Source organism: Amblyomma maculatum, chromosome 4 (genome assembly GCF_055883805.1).
Source record: "Amblyomma maculatum isolate TAMU_Amacu chromosome 4, ASM5588380v1, whole genome shotgun sequence".
NCBI lineage: Eukaryota > Metazoa > Arthropoda > Arachnida > Ixodida > Ixodidae > Amblyomma > Amblyomma maculatum.
Genome location: NC_139347.1, coordinates 59,033,069 through 59,050,294, shown reverse-complemented (window position 1 = coordinate 59,050,294; position 17,226 = coordinate 59,033,069). Strand labels below are relative to the sequence as shown.

At 49.3% G+C, this 17,226-nt stretch overlaps 1 protein-coding gene across 4 annotated transcripts in view; it reads right to left on the bottom strand.

The window, feature by feature from the left end:
- Ac13E (Adenylyl cyclase 13E) overlaps positions 1–17,226 on the bottom strand; it is a 239,563-nt gene that overhangs the window by 101,441 nt on the left and 120,896 nt on the right. For 3 of the 4 annotated variants that reach the window (XM_084601642.1, XM_084601647.1, XM_084601643.1), the window contains exon 1: positions 14,380–14,839. The exons of the other annotated variant lie outside the window; for it this stretch is intronic. The gene's annotated coding sequence lies outside the window, so the exon portion shown is untranslated. Of the gene's footprint in view, positions 1–14,379; positions 14,840–17,226 lie in introns of those variants that run through there. 4 annotated transcript variants of the gene reach the window in all.

Genomic DNA, 17,226 nt, shown 5'->3' with positions numbered 1-17,226 from the left:
GTTGCTAGCCTGTATTTTTTTCCCCGTTGTTTGCGTTGCTTCCCAAAGAGCAAAGTTACACTAGGATGCGAACAAATGTCGGCGCGACTAGGCGCGTTAGCTTTCGGGAGCGTCGCGCGCAAAGCACGAAACGGGGTACGTACTACAAAACACATAGTCCTGTTCTCCCTATCAGACCAACTCTTGCACCCGATGCGGAAGAGTGGAGCCACGAGTCGATATGCGCGCTTTCTGCGCTTAGCGCGCGATAACTCCCCGCCCGGGTACACTACTGAACTAGCTACAGCCTTTTTTTGGGCAAACGCAGTGACCCAAAGAGAAAGAAAAATACATAAAAGGGAAATTACTAAGAAAGCGCCGCGTTTGAGAAAAAATATATATATATGACCGGCAGGTGGAGGACGGGGACCTCCAAAACAAAGCCTTTGGCGGTCTCCGGGCGTCCGGGCAGCAAAGCTGTGGGGCACTGCGAGATCGCTACACATAGCACTTTGGGAGGGGAGCAACGCGATGGATTTCCGTGCTCGCCAGCACTGTGCGCTCAGCGGTGCGTAGAGGTGCACGAGAGACAAAAGGCCTCCGGACCGACCGCGATGCGATGCCAGAGGAAGCCTTGCGCTTTCCCCCTCCTCGTCAGGCGAGTAAACGTGCTCTGCGAGGACAATGACTCGCGCGCGCTGCCATCTATGCGCGAACGCGCGGTCATTCTTGCGGGACTCGGTCCCTGGCGGTGGTCGGGGATGGCGGCGGCTGAATTTTCCTTTCTCCGATGCACGCTCTTGGCTTCCATACAGAGCGCACACCGTGTTCGCTCGGCTGTAAAGAGCGGCTTTTCGCATTCTCGTAACGTGCGATCTTGCAAGCCCCCGAGTAATGAAATCAAGAGTGAAATTTATTACTATATGTAGCAATGCATTGTACAAAATGGAACCCACGAGAGGGCAGGCTGCGGGAAAATGGAGGCTGTAACACCTCCGCGAAGGTTACACGTCGTTCGCGGTCTAAAAACTGCAGCGCGGAAACGAAATCAATTAAGACATAAAGAAATTAACAAACAATTTAGTAGAAAGTAACAAGCTATCACCCATGCTGCCACCCTTCCTCATTGTCTCTTCCCCGCCCCTTTGATGTTGGTGCAGATTGCTAGCATCGGAGCCATTGGGTCGCTACGCTGGAGACGCCATGTTCGATCGAGTCCTCGGGCTGCGGCTACACTCCAGCGGAGGGGAAACGCGAACCATGATTCGTTTACCGAAATTTAGAAGCCTCATTTCCACAACGGAAGTGTCCGCTTACGAATTTGTGGCGTCTCGATGATCGGAAGGATCGTATACATTTGATACAGTCCTTGAATGCAGACGGCGGCTGCAGCAGACGACAGAGGGTCGACAGACCGGTTCCAGCTGTCGCCTGCACTTACACAACAATCAGATGTGCACGTACACGCTCCCGTGGCTCGTCCTCAAGGCAAGTGGGAATTCCTTCAGAGCGAAAGTTTCATTTGCATATTAAAAATGGCTTCCTTCGCTTTTAGTCCACTCTAATTGTGGTTTTGCTTATCGCAAGAGCCTGGGCACCAGCGGCAGAAGCATTGGGTCGGACCGCGCCGACATCATGCAGACGCGCACCTGTTTCTAGAATCAGAAATATCACCGCATCAGGTGACGCAGTGCACCGCGTTGCAGAAACCTTCACTTAAATCGCTTTGATCCAGCCTATATATCCACTATACTGCATAAAACCAACAGTAGTAGAGTCCCTCGAGTCCCCTCTTCAACAGCAACGGACCCCGCTGAAACCGGAAATATTGGTTCACGCTTCAAATAGAGAGGCGAAAAAAATATTAATAAACCAGTAAAACAAGAACTCGCTTCTATACAGTTCACATTCAACTGCAGTCGACGTCACTGAGCGACAAAAACAGGCACCATTCATCCTTATATGCTGTGGATAAGCTCTATACATTGTTCTTCTCACTCTTTCTGTTGAATTCGTCCCTTGGCCATTCTCCATCTGAAATTTCTTGGCCCGCGGAAGTAATTTATTAAAAAGACTATTAAATGGCAGCTCTAAAGGTAAAACCTTGGCAAGCGGCGACCATTAAGTAACACTACACCGACCTTTGACCGCGCCTGCTTCCAATCGTGCACGACCGCTCTGGTTCGCCTGAGATTGCACAGCCGAACATGAAAGAAATACACATTATATTTACGCACAGAAATACACGCGCACGAATTCAGTTTTCCAACACGTTGGACGAACGGCTAGGCAAATTTTAGAAAGCTGACAAAGCGCAATTAAGCGATATCTTCTTTTCACCCGGACGGTCATTTCTTTAACGCACTTCTTTATTTCTTTTTTAATCTCGCAAAGCCGTACAGTAGGTATACACCACTCTTGCGACAGAGTGCACGTGCACTCAAGTCTCGCTTGCTTCATCGCAGCTCTTTCCGGTGTCTGTTTTCGCCCGCTCATCACCTTGTGCATATACTTTACATCTTTATCGTCTATGAGTATGAAGCCCATCCACAGCAAATAAGAAACTTCGTCTTTGTTTCTTCGTACCCCGAGGAAGGAGGCACTCATAGTGATCCATTACAGCGGGCGCAACCACGGCTCTTAAGATTTCGCCTTCTGCCTTGACCTTTCGAAGCGACAGCCACCAACAAAATCAACCTGCGACGCACGTTCCCATCTCGCACCTCCACCGCGTCGTCACCAGCGGCAACGCGGACGCAACATGTCTCAGAAAGCAATAGCTCATCACCAACTTCCTGGACGGGGCCGCAGGCAGTGACAACACCGCGCGGTAAGCCAACACCACGAAACAAGAAGCTATACGCGGTTTTTATAAAGCGATGAGTTGCCGACGAGAGCTACAGCGATCTATTTAGTCTTCAGCGGGAGTGTCAATGTCATTTTTTGTTAGCTCAAATGAGTTTCCGCAGCGCAGCTCAAGTGGAAAAATAAAGTTGGCGGGGTACACTTAGTTGCCAATAGCACGATACCGCCTCTATACCAGTCATTTTTCTTCCCAGACTATTTGGTTAATGAACAAAGTCGTATACAGCTTACCTTAGAGCCTCGCAAGAACGCAATACGCCAAATGTTATGTCAGATAATAAAATAAAGAAAAGCTGTATGCAAAGGTGGTGGAGCTGCTCCCGACTCGCCTATTGAAACATCGAAGAGAACAGTATTTTGAGAGGAGCAAAGCAGACACATTTTCAAGTAGAACTCTTGTTTGGGATAGTTGGTACATTCTGAATAAAAAATAATACGGCGCAACGGTCGAGGACAAAGAAGGCACGCAAACGACAGGACAGACACATCTCTCAGGGCGCGCGGTGCTTGCCTAATGAGATGAAACAACTTAAAGCGCCAACATTTCGTTTTAGTGCATACTTTAGAGTAAGACAGAAAAATGAGGTCACGGTGACGGTGCCCACGATGGACGTTATACATGTACTGGTGCGGACAAAAAGTAAACCACTCCACTGATTTCGTACATTTTTCGCTCCCTTGGCATACAACAAGCAACCGCAGCACCGGCCAGGGTCTTGTTATAACCGACAGAACACGGTGTATGGTATCGCTCTCGCCTCCTTGGGCTCTCTCTCCTTGGGCGAAGTCATGTCTGACCTTCCGCACCGCTCATTCTGCGTCAGAGTCTGGACACCGCGGCTGATGCCGCGTTCACCCTCCCGGTAATGCGCCATTGTGCGCAGGGGGATCGGCCGAGCCGGAAATGACCCGGCAGAATTGATTCTGCGCGCTCAAAGCGAGCCAGGGTGAAATAGCCCGAGGTTAGGTCAGTGCTCGGCACCGCCGTCTCTCTCTCTCTCTCTCCATAGCTGGGCGATTTTTCGTTTTCCTTCACTCTCTCGAGATCACAGATCTTTCTCTGTCGGCCGGCGCAAGCTTGACCTCTCTTTCTCTAAGGACGTTCAGAGTTCACGTAGACGTGTTCCCATGTCACGCTCCGTGGCTTCCCATTACGCACTCGTGCATCGAGAGATACATGTACGAGCGGCTCTTCATCCCACGAATCTGCCTTGCTAAAGGTATGCGATTAATGTCGGAGGAATTTCGTCCAAGGACATGCGTAGTCAATATATTGAGACAATTTATCTCCAGGTCGTTTTTCGGTCTGTGTTTGATAAATACATTTGTCTGACTATACTGCGTCTCAGTACATATACGTGCGCCTATATCCCGAGCAGCCGTTATGATCCTGAGTCGTCCCTGCACTATATTGTCCCTAGACGCTGTCCCTAGCGCAACACACACAAGCGCTGTATTGTGTCCGCGAGCATAAAAAACGCACTCTGCACGCGTTATAGTATCAGCAACGAAGTAAGATGCTTGTTAACAAAGCACACCGTTAATTGTCCTTTGGGGTTTGCACATGAAACATACAGCGACTAGTCGCCAATACAACATGTTTGCCATCACCTAGAGCGGCCTCCGATGGTGCGTCAGAAAACGCTACTATCGAAACACGCACTACCGGCCGATGCAAAAACATTGAGCCAGGATTTGGCGTCGCGTACGGTTAAAAAAAAAAAAGAAAAAAAAAAGCAAATAAGGAACCGGTGCTTGGTTCCCTTAATTTGCATTCGTTCCGACGGTCCGGACGGCGCCGTCTACCGCGCATAACGACCGATCTTGGAAAAAGCGGACGCCACACAGACGGTTAAGCTTAGCGCACAGTCCGTATATCTCGCCACATATTTTAACCTGGAGAGATTAAATTTGCTTCTATTTTTTTTTTTTTTTGACGTAATGCGTTGCGCGAAACCGCGTTCGCACGTCGTTGAAAAGAGTTTGCGTAAGAAAGGCGTGCAATGCTGACGCACGGCTCGAACAGACGCTGCGGTGTCTGGGCAAAAAGAAAAACAAACAAAAGGGAAAAACGAATGTTGAGAGCAAAAAGGTTGGCGACAGCGCGCCCGCAGTGTCAACAGCAGCGAAGAGCAGATACAATTACGCGGCCGCAGCTGGGAAAGCGATGCTATTGACGAAGTCGGCATAACGCGAACACTATAGCTATGCAAAATCCCAAGCGCCATGTTTAATTTTTTTTTATGCACTCCTTTGCCCGCTGGTATTTGATTGGTGTATAGTTTTCCTTTCGCTTTCACGCTACGGGAGAGCTACTTAAAATATACTTTAAAACATATATGGAAAGTGCACATAGAACAGGACAGGAGTAATTAAAAAGGCAGGACCGAACAAAACTTATGCCGACATGCAGTCCTGTTTGGTTAAGGCATTTAAGCGCAAATGGTTAATACTGCTGTCAAATGGGCATGACTGAGCTCCTTTCAACTCCCTTCAACCAGGCTAGTCTTTATCTCAACGGAGATACGCGCCGCGTCAACGGCAGTTCTGTAGGAAAGGAAGTTCCTAGCGTAAGGAATTCTGATCATCTCCCTCGAGCAGGTAAGTGCAGGTTAAAAAAAAAAAAAAAAAACGCAGGTGCATTAATTTTGCGTTTATAACTAATTTTAATACTGTAGCACAACGCAAAGCATGGAAAAAAGTAAATGCGCAAATATCCAAGCATGCGCGCTAGAATTTTGCAAGCACACTGTGGCCAGCAGAACAGACAAACCCGCTATGCTAGTAAAAGTAACAGCGCATTCATTTCACATGCATGAAGATACATTTATATTTTAAATTCTATTCAAACTGTTGAAAAGAAAGCAGCTAAAAATTGTTTTACATTATTTTTGACTTGATTATTTTATATGCATACACAAAACGAACAGCGCCCAATGGGACCCCGACGGCGTCTCTGAGAAGCTCGTTCTTCTACAGGCGTGTGACACAGCGACAACTCCTTTGGGGCTGAATTCTCTGCCTGGTCCTTTATGGAAAATAGGTTCGAGGGAGTTGGGACTTGCCCGTGTGACAGAAGTATAAAGCAGTAATGCACACGTATTAGTTACATTATATATTTAACACTGACAAGCGACTGCTCTACCGACACACATGCCCAAGCGAATCATGTATACCATAAAATGTGCCCGACTAGATACACGAAAGAGTGCGTGGTAGTATGCGAGCTACGCCACGACTATGGACCACGACATACTACATCATCTGAAGCTGCAAACAGGGCTCTTTGTTACCAAATATTAATAGCCGCAGTCTGGAGCAGTTGGAGCTAGGCCCTCCTGACAGGCACCAACTCGAGAACACAGCTCACGACGGTGACGAGGGCCAATGATCAAGGCGGCGGAAGCCTACGGGACCCCCGGACAACGTATCAGCAGACTGACCACCGGAGCTCCATTTCTGTCTCCGGAGAAGTGTGGTTTCAATACGTTTCCTCTCTCTCCATTTTTTATCAACTAATGCCGCTGCAGGGCGCCGTCTCGATAATGACCAGGAAAAGGTGTATTACGCAGAAGAAAACAAAACACACACACACACACACACACACACACACACACACACACACACACACACACACACACACACACACACACACACACACACACACACACACACATTCACGAGATTCCCACTCGTGTAGGTTTGTTCCTCGAATAATAAGCATTGTCTTCAGCCCGCCACCGCGAATCTCAATAGACTCCACTCGGGTAATTTTGCGAAGTTTTGATGGAAATCAGTCTCGCGAAATACTCTTTCCACTTCGCGTCGAATACTATCGGCATTTGTGTTTTTATTGTGTTGCTGCCGAGGGGGAATTTCCGCTCAGCCCTTTTGTTTATTTCCGATTTTATTACCCCCTTTGGCGCCCTCACTTTCTTTCTATTTCGCTGTTCGGCGCCCTTCGAGAGGAACGATTGCGACACGGCACGAGTGCAGCACGGTCTCGTGTTTTTTGTCCGCGCTTCGGTGGCAGCCCCCCCCCCCCCCCCCCCCCCCCCTCCGCCGCCTGCCTCCTCTTATTTTTCCACGCAAGGCACCGAGCAGCAGAGGCCGATGGCATGACGCGCGCGTCGTGTCGTCTAGCAGAAGCTAACGTACAAGGTCTTTATTCGAAATACGCAGCGGCGAATACTTCCAGTGCGCCCCTGAGCAATTCAGGTCAACTGGCGATCCTTGCCTGCAACGTCATGAACAACTCCACAACCGTTACAATTTACGCTGCATCTCTTTTTTTTTTCTCTCTCTCTCTCTCTTTAGTCCGTCCTGCCTACCCTTTTCGCTCTCTCTGTCTCGCTCAGAATGCGGTGGGCGTGGCAGGAATGAAGTTCATTATGTATGGAGCCCAGAATAACTCTCCGCAGGTACCGCAGGCACTCGTTCCGAAGGCGCTGCTGAAGAAGAAGCTACTAGAGCAACGTAAACGGCAGTTTATACACATACGAGAATGAGCCCGGGTTATGGGCATAATTTAGGAGCTTCCGTATCGCCACTGGCGCCGTATTCATCGACGAAGCTCAGCGACGTGCATTTTATTTCTGCAGTACATTCCAAGCAACTAGCTTTGAAGCTTCCTCGTCCACCGCATGCAGCCGTTACTAAACGAAGACCATCGCCATTACCATAATTTGTGCCTGCATCTCTGGTGAGTGCGTTGTGCCATAGAGGCACAACGGGCCCCAGCCGTTGTACCTTTATCCGCGCACGGTGTCGCGAGTTCGAGCAACGCAGTGACCGCGCGTCCAGGTGTTTACAAATACCATTTTGCAACGCGCGGTGCGTGAATGTGCCATTCCAGACAATAAACATTTTCGACACCTCCAACTCTCTTGAAAACGTCGACTGGGGTCCGCGCTTGCTCTCTCGTCGCGGCTAAATCATTTTTGACTCCACGACCGTTAGAGCTGACCCTGTAGCAGCACACTGCTGGTCGCTGAGTAGACAGGCCATCGGTTTGAGGGCTTTCCAAGTGTCCGTGCGATGCGGGTTATTACCCTCATTTTGTTTTTCTCGCGGTTTATCCGCTTCAAAACCCTGAAGGGCGCGGGTACGCGCGCACGCCTTTCATTGTTCAAGGCGGAGAGTTTCACGGCGCGTTTTTCGTCTCGTATCAAGGCCAGACGCCGCGCAGCTGACAGCGAGTGGCCGTGCGTGTGAGCGCCTCGGTGATGTATGCGCCTCTGCGTGCTTCCGACCTTAAGAGATAAGGGCGTCTACGCCATCCGGGCAGCAGAGAAAAGAAACGCCTTGAAGGCAGCGAAGTGCGGAGGAAGCAGCGAGCTTTGAGGCAAAGCTAGAACACTATAGCAAGGCGATCGGGCCATCAAATCCATTGTATATTGAAATCGCGACTTCCGGTGTATAGTGTATACCCATGAGCTAGTAAACGCATTCAAAGTAATAATAAAACGTAAAAAAAGGAGAGACAGAAAGGAATAAAAATGAGCGAATATTTTCTGGTTGCTAAACAGGAACGACCTTCTCTCTTCTTTATTGCAAGATTCTCTATACAGGCAGCAAAACCGTGCGTTCGTCCGTTCCATGCACCAAAGTAGATGACACTCGATCTGCGGGCATGTCCGCTCCGTCGGGATCTACATTCGCTTTGGATCTGCGGAGCTTCACTACACAACGTCGGCCACAAATTAGCCTCCTAAAGTGAATTAACGCGTTCCTGTGATCGTCAGCAGCTACTCATTTTCGTTCACTGCTGGACAAACTATTCCCCCACTGTCGTCGATTTAACTTACCTGCGTTTACAATCGACCCACAAACTTCCAAATACTGTCTGTCCACCTGACTGTCTACGTACGCTCGCTTGGTAGTTACCAAAAGCAACCATCGTCTGTCATTGGTCAGTCTTCATCTGCCAGCGGTCAGTCCTTTAGACATGTGCGATTCGGTCACACAGTGCGGCGCCACATTCGAGACTTCCGCGCATGCGCAGTGGCACCCAGCCAGCTCTTATCGGCTGCAGTACTGTGACCGGATTCTCGGTCTCCATTGGCTCTCCGTTACGATGCGGTCGGCTGGCTGCACGGGTCTCCGAATGGGGCGTGCGTGTGAGTCGCCCGCCCGTACAAATCAATCGCAGGGAAACGGCGCGGCCTTTCGCAAGCACGTTCCGTGATGCCAGGGCCGGATATGGACCACGCGTCGCCGTGCCGCACGATATTTCTGGCTGCAGCTGCGCTGGGCGGAGGCGGCATCGCTTCCCCGCACGTGCTCTGAGCTCCCAACAGCGGCGCGCCGACCGTCAGACGGGCGACCTTGGGAAAGCGGCACTGCATGCGCGGGGCGTGCGCTTGCGGCCGCTTTGACTGCGATGCCGCGCTGCTCGCAGCTCTTCTGATTATTTCTTTCTTTCCGTGCGTTTTTCTTTCCCTGCCATAACCTCTTTCTCTCTCTTGTGCGCTATTCTGCGCCCGCTTCGGCGGAGCGTTGAACTTGGCAGCGAGAGAGACCTGTGACCGAAGTCGATGAGCTCGCAGAATTCGACAGCTCGACCTAGCTGTTTGCTGTGACAAGCTCGAGCAGCAATAAACAAAGCTAGAAACAGCGAACGCCGCATTCTAACTCCGCCCAGATGGCGCAAATATAACGGAAGGAGTCCATTAAGAAAATCCTTGTCTGTACCAAGCGTGCGAGCACATGCATGGTGTACGTACGCTTGTGGAGCAATAAAAAAAATAACTGATGCAACAACGTAAATCTTGCTGGTGTACCTCGTCGCAGGTAAATTTCAGTCTCAGTAACCAGTACTAAGGATTCCGATTCACTAGTATTCTAGCCACTTCAGCTCAGCGGGGCTTACTGTCGCTAGGTTGCGGCTCAGAAAACATAATGCCACCTTCCGCACCTGCCTGTGATGGAAGTTGTGAAAAGAGTATAAAAGAGGGAGAAAGAAGCACCGGTGCCGACTATCTTGCTAACGTCCACTGGACGATGGTTTAACACGCGTCGGCAACTATTTCTCAAGTGAAATCTTGCAGGTCGCGTTCCTGCGACAGTCACTAGCTCGGCTAACTCCTGGGAAAAACTAAGTCATAGTTTTCATGATATAGTGACTTAATTAAGCGTATCTTACCTTCCTCAAGCAGAGCCTGTTTGAACAGATAGGCAGATATGCATGCACATTAGCGGGATAAACAACCGTGTGGTTTGGAGTGCACTAGTTAGTTCTAGTGTTATTATGCCCTCGTATAAGCTGGAATTAACGCCCATCCACTGGCCATTTAATTTTACTAAACTGACGTAGTCCCCTCGTAAACACCTAGTAAATGTTAATAAGGTGAGTAGGCAATCAGCATTTTTTTCTGACTAATGCAATGGCTGCGCTAAGCTAACACGCAGCCCTGCAGTGGCTGTAAGATAGCGGTCCTCGTTGCAAGTTGGCAAAACAACGTGCCCCAGACGTCGCAACAGAGACGAAACTTCCACTTAGCCGACTAGCTAGGATGATAAATATATACTTCACAGATATACTCCTCAGGACAGACACGCTCACTGGTTGTCGCATTACGGCTTCATAACTCATCTCTGACTGAGAGACTGGGCAACGCAATGAATGAAGCGCAAGTACCGAGCAGAGAGGACTCAAGGCCATTTCGTGGACCGGAAAACAAAAGCTGAGTTCTGACGCGTCACCCCAAAGTACATCTTCTCTTTTTAGGGTACTGTTCTGTTGCACCACGTTATACCTGCTGTTGTGTGTTGTGGTACAAAACACAGCATGTGCCCTGACCGTGAGGCGATATGCTGCGTTATGGTAATCTAGGCTATTTTAGCGTTTGCTATGCCGCACTTGGTTGTTCCACAATATGCTCGGTTGTTTTATTTTATGCTCTATGTTATCTGCTGTGCTACGCTGTATTACATTGTCATGCAACAGGTCTGCTATGTTAAGCTGTTCCCTGTTGCATCGTGCTATGCGCCGTGCTACTCTGCATCACATTCTGTGGTACGTTTCAGCATGGAACAATATGTATTGCCATGCTGCTATATGCTACGTTAGGTTCCATAATAGATTGCTGCGCTATATACAGGCTAAGAGGTCATTGTTCCGCAGAGCGCTGTGGTAAGCCTACGGTAACTAAGATAACCCCGTCGCAAAACACTATTACTCAATTATGTTATCGTACTGTACAGAATACTAGGCAATTGTACGCCGTGCGAGCACAGTGAGCACGCACAAAGCGAACGCTGTACGCCGGCTGCGGATACCTAAATATGGAAGCCTCAGCTCACCGTCCGCCGTTGTTGATATGGCCAGTCCAGCTGAAAAGACTATGAGCAACGGATCACACAAGAGAATTAACCCTCGGAACAATGCAGGACTATGACAAAGTAGTGCACATCGGCAAGATCAAAACTTGACCGACAAGCGGCTATGCTATCCTATAGCACTACAGCTATATTGTCTCTCCACACCCTGATCCGCGAAACTCGCCAGTTGCGTTTTGTATGGTTCTTCTACGCGGACGTTTCAAAAGCCACGTCTTCTAGCTCGACAAATAAGGAAAGCGATCGCTCTCGTAAAGCCAAGCAAAGGGACCATCGAAACGTGCAACATTAAATACAATTTTCTCCGCGTTGTGCGTTTTCAGTGTCGCGTCGTCTCTGGTTCGGTATGTTATCTGTCACTTTCAAAATACCACTGTTAGAATGCAAACAGAACTTTAATTTGCGACGCGACGCCTTTGAACCGCAAGGATCATCTAATTGAGCACAGGCCACCATATATTCCGTTGCGCGAATGCGCATCTCTTCGCTTACGGGGCAAAACGACCTATAAGCCCGAGCGACTAGTATGTGTATTTCTACTTATCTTTACCCGCGCGTAACAATACGGTAGTGCAGTTTAATGCAAAAAACTGTCACCGATGAAAGCGATGATCGGCACGCTGCCGAAAAAAAAAAAGTAAATAAACGCCTCCTAATCGAATTAGGTCTTGGGTGCCTTATAGCAGGGCGCCCGAGCTTCAAGGTTTATCAGATGAGGGAAAAAATGCTTGAACGGTAATGAGAGAGACCGATGTCAGTGACAAGGCTGTCAGCTGGCGTCCAAAAAGGAAAAATCTTGCAAATGAGATTTCATGACACGGGGAGAACAAATAAAGAAACGAAACCAAAACTGTCGAAACCTTCGGTGAAGAAAGTTTTGTGCGCACAAAGGCGAGAGCACCTCTATATGCATACGCCCTACACCATCGAAGTTTAGACTGCAGCCCCGTCCACTGCTGCAGGTCTCGCGGGACGGTTGTGCAGTGAGCGACGACTTTAATTGCTGTTGGTACTTTTAGCATGCGGCACCACTGACTACGACGCGCTGAAAATTCCCTTTGGATTAGGTTCCCGACGCGGAATTGCACCGTCGCACTCTTCCGCATATAACGGATTCGGATAAAGAAACGGGTAATTAATGCGCTGTCGTAACGCTGTTTTTTCGCGAAAAAGTATGTTGATTCAATTGCGCTTAGCTCTGCATGTTTCGGTACCAGCACCGACGGCATTGCGATATATGTCGCCCTGAAATAATTAAAAACTTGAGCCATTTGTTTTCTTTCCCGTTATGCCTAACTAGCCGCGAAACAACGGTGTGTTCTTCCACTGCTCAGGCCTCAAACAAGGATGGATTAGTCGTTTTGCTTTTCGCTCTTTCTTCTGTGACCAATATAACTTTAGTCTTACAAAGCGGTTTATAAGTTCGCGGTCAGTCTAGGTCTGACGCGTGTTGCTGAGAGGATCGCACGCTCCAGACTCGGATCAACATTTTTTTTCTCGATCACAGATATTTCAGAAAGGTGTGCCATAGCTTTTCAGTAAAGTTCTGCAACATTATGCTATTTACCCTCCTGCGAACATTGGCTGAAATCGCTCCCCCGCGCATGCCACAGCTGCAGGGAGCGTGCCAAGTCTGGTGATAAAAACTTTGGCATCGTGTGACTGGCTCCATTGGCCGCACTTTAATCAGTGGCTGTTGTTGTCGTTTTCGTTCATTGCCGCGGGATAATCGACCACTTCTGCTTTGAAGGCGTGCAGCGATTCGTCTCATGAAAATGTCAATGCCCTTGGTTGTAATCGTTACGCCAGTCCACTTTGTTTTTCGGTCCAGCCTTTTGGATCAAAGTCTCACATGCGTTTTAAAACAAGCAAGTCAAGAAAAAGAAAGCAAGCGACAATGTGACCCCCCCCCCTCCCCCCTCCAAGAGTGGATTTGAAGTGCGTCGCCTGCATTTTAAATGGGCGGCTGCCTGTAAGAAAGTGGCAAAATACTCTGCTTTATCCTCATCGGTGCGTCAGCAGTATACGCAGCCGCTGCCTCTTGAGTGCAAAGCATCATATACAACGTCGATATATTGTCTGCAGGCAGATCGCTTGAGCCTAAACTCTGCAGAAGCACTTTTTTTCTTTGTAAAGTGGGTCTTCATGATGGAGTGCCCACGGACAACGTCAATGCCTTGTTTTTTTTTTTTTTTTTTTTTTTTTTTTTTTTTTTTTTAAGCGCGAAAAAGGCGACACAACAGACAAGAAGGACAGGTCGGTGCACTGCCCTGTACTGGTCTGTTGTGTCGGCTCTTTCGAGCCCCCCCCCCCCCCCCAAAAAAAAAAAGAAAGAATACCCACGAGCATAAACCAACTAGCCCTGCGGAACGAATATTTTACCATACGTTTTTTGGGTTAGGTGAAATTAAGAACAATATGAGCAAAATGGCATAATACAATGAGTTGGACACCGCGAGTAAAAATAGTGGCTGAAAATAAGTAGAATAATCATTTGCCAAATAGCTTTTTGCTTCGTCGCAAGTCTAATGCGAAGAGGAGTAGCCATCACTACGGCAAGGCGCATACTGCGTAACTGATTCTCATCTCGTTACAAAACTCCGCACGCCTCCGAACCGTAAAAGTTCAGTACCAAAGCCGTCATTCTGCGCACTGATAAGGGTGAAATACACCCCTAGGTACGCGAGAATCGGAGCCCCGACATAAAGTTCAGTACGAATGATGACAAGTATGAAGAAAAAAAAAAAAAAAAACGGAACCAAGGCACAATAACGAAGCCCCCTGTTCAACAGCGGTACATTGAAATACCCAGTGCGACTACAATGCCTTGAGCACTCCATCTTCGTGTGCTTTTGCAGAAGCCAGGTGTCAGCTGACGTGTTAAACTGCATGCACCAGGCGTTCTGTCGCTTTCATGGAATATCTTAATAAACAGTGTAGTTGCAACAGACTGCAGACATGAGCAGGTATCTCTCCCATGTGGTACACATAACTGATTGCGTTATAGCGGCGCTGCCCTGGAACCGGTGTGGCGCGGATAAAAGCGGTCTCAACGCAGTGTTTCGACAGCCGGCATAAAGTACAAATCAGCACGTCGCTAACAAAGCAGGAGGTCTTCACGATAAGGAGACAGCGCCCGAGAAATCAGAAACAAAAAAGTTGAAAAACTATCAGAACAATATTGCATCTACATACCACATAGTAACTGAAGCATTGGACAAAATCCACTGGCACAAGAAGCCGCTGCTGGCACGTCGACGCTACCGAACACACAGTGAGCAGGGGAAGCACTGCGCCAGCACGTTCGGCACCCGAAGTCTCCTCTCGAGTGTAGACGTGATGAAGAACGACGATCTCAGGCGCAATCGAGCCGTCCCCGGTCATTAAGAAGCCCGCAGGAGCACTTCGGGGCGTCGTCGCCCGCGGGCGACTCCCCGCACGACGACATGCAGCATGACCACGAACGGACACTCCAGCGGGTGAAACCGGAGCAAGCTGCAGCAGCACCGGTTAAAAACTCGCGCTGCGGCGCAACTCCTTCGGCGGGGCCACGGGAGCGCGAGCGGATCTCCCTGACGGCGGATATCACCCGCGGCGGATGCGGCGTGCTCTTGTTGCGACGCCTGCCAACGCTTGTGAGATTCTCTACCGGCGTGCGCCGGGTGACGTACTGGAAGCGAGGTACCTCCTCTCCGAACAGTCAAGGCAAAACGTGGCCACGTGACCACCCGCTCGCCCAGATGAGCGCCGCTGCGGGCCCCGCTCCACGCATCGCACTCTCTCTCTCTCCCTCTCTCTGTACACTTTTGCTTCTACACTTGTGCTCTCATCTCTCCGCCGGCAGGGGGGGGGGGGGGGGGGGGGGAGCGAATGCAAGCGCTCGCGCTCTCTTCCCGTGTCAGCAGCGGTTAGCGTGGGGCTGGGCATCCACGCGGCCTCCTGAGAACGCTCTTCTTCTTCTTTTTTTTTTTTTTTTTCTTAATTTATCGACCGCACTTAATGTGGTGAACTGCAGATAAGGGAACCCCTCCGCAGCAGCGCGCTTTGCGCTGCCGACGCTGTCCGGCGGGCTGTATTCTAGTTCGCTAATGGAAGATATCTTTGATCTGTTGACTGGTGAATTGGCTTATAGGAAAGTAAAGGCACAGTGTTTGTCACACTTCTCGGTGGGCGCCTGAACCACTCCGAATAGGAAGGTGGGAGTGAAAGAAGTGTCGTAGTGAAGTGCATGGGATAATTAATTTCGATCACCTGGGGATCGTTAACACGCTGCTAGTGTACGGACGCCTTTTTGTTTCGCCTTCATCGAAACGCGGCCGCCGCGGTCGGTTTCTAACCCTGGTACTCTGTCGACTGGTGATCGTTACTGTAGAGTATCTTACTGCCAATATGTACGCTTGCTAACCACCTCTAATCTATGCATGCGAGTAGCATCACAGTGTGAGGTGTCGCACTACCCACGCTCTAACAGGCTATGCTCTAACGTAAACAAGCGAATGTCAAACAAGAAGGCGCGCGCTATCCGTTTGGAACGCCTGGAATCCGGTGGTCGCTTTCAACACCTTTCGTCGCGTCTTTTATCTAAGAATGGAATTCCGAGTTGCCGCTAGCTTCATTCCGTCCTCCCCACACGCCCTCCCTCGATACTTTTCGCCGTCGGTGTAAGTTATACAACTGTGCCGGCAACAGCTACGACAGAGTCTTTACGACAGGAAGAAGTGCCTGGGCCAAGAAAAGCGCCTTACTATCTCCGATCTGGCAGAACACTTAACGCAGAGCCATTTTAATACCGGCACGCAGCTCCAGAAGTCGCCCATCAACGTCGACACCGGGAAACAGGACTGGCGTTGTTCTGTTTCCAAAACAGCCTTGGTCTTGGAGAACTTTTGCGATAGGGCCTGTTGGCTGCGCTGCGTATTATTGCGAAATTAGTAATAAGTATATTATCGCTCTGTCACCGCTTCAAGTCCGAACTAGTTACCTTGCTTTCGCGCGTGTCATCCATATATTCGTGGTCGTTAAATTCACTATAATTGCATGCGCAACCGATCAAGTTTTTCAACTGTTTCTTTTTGTTTGTTTTTAAGAAGTGTCGTATTTTGCGGCGTTTATTGTTTATTCACTCTCCATTCGCTTAGTTTGTCGCTGGTCAGCAGAGTATATTTGGTACCGAAACCATTGTTGGCTGCCTGTCAGCACTGACATTACAGGTTGCCTTTATGTATCAGGAAACTAATGTGTACTATAAGATGGGAACCTGCATGTCCTCAATGCAAGTCCAATGAAAGGCAAAAACGCCGAGGCATGCGACACCGGGACCGAAGTACGGGCGCGCTGTGTACGCGCATGCGCCAGCCTCACTATCTACGCATGCATAAATCGTGTGTCGTTTCTCAGAGCTTTTAGCCTTCCAGCGCTGCCGCCTGCCGAAGGGTTAAGAACATCTGCATACCTCCCTTTCTCTTTACTACGTGTGCGACGGCACACCGTCGACAGATCTGCTCACGCCACGTCTCGCACTTCGCCGATAAAGGAGCACCGCAGTGGAAAGGTATTTTCGCAGATCGTGAATGAGCAAGCACGTGGCACATCGCTGACGTGGCCTACACAACATGCCTACGTATCTCGTCGGGTGTTTTTATTTCGTTTCTGCGTTGGCGACGCCGTCACAGAGCTCTTTGTCCCACACGCGGAAGGATGACCGACGGCTATTGTGCGATGGGCGGCATAGGTGGGAGCGCGTCGTCTGTCATGCAGCGCACTATAATATTTCGAGCACCTTCCCGATGACGGATTCGAACTGCCCTCGGCACTCGCCTGTGGGGAGTCTGGCCGCAGCGAGCCGAATTCAGTACATTCGAGATAGCAATGGGCAAAATGGACGTAATACCCAATTACGTCCATTTAATATAATTTAATTTAATTAATATACGCTACGAAATATCTAATAGTTTTGTGAATTCATCCAGCAAGACAAAATAAACTTCGCCCAAGGCAGCGTTTCTACAGAAACTGCGATATTATGTTCTATAGTGCTGATTT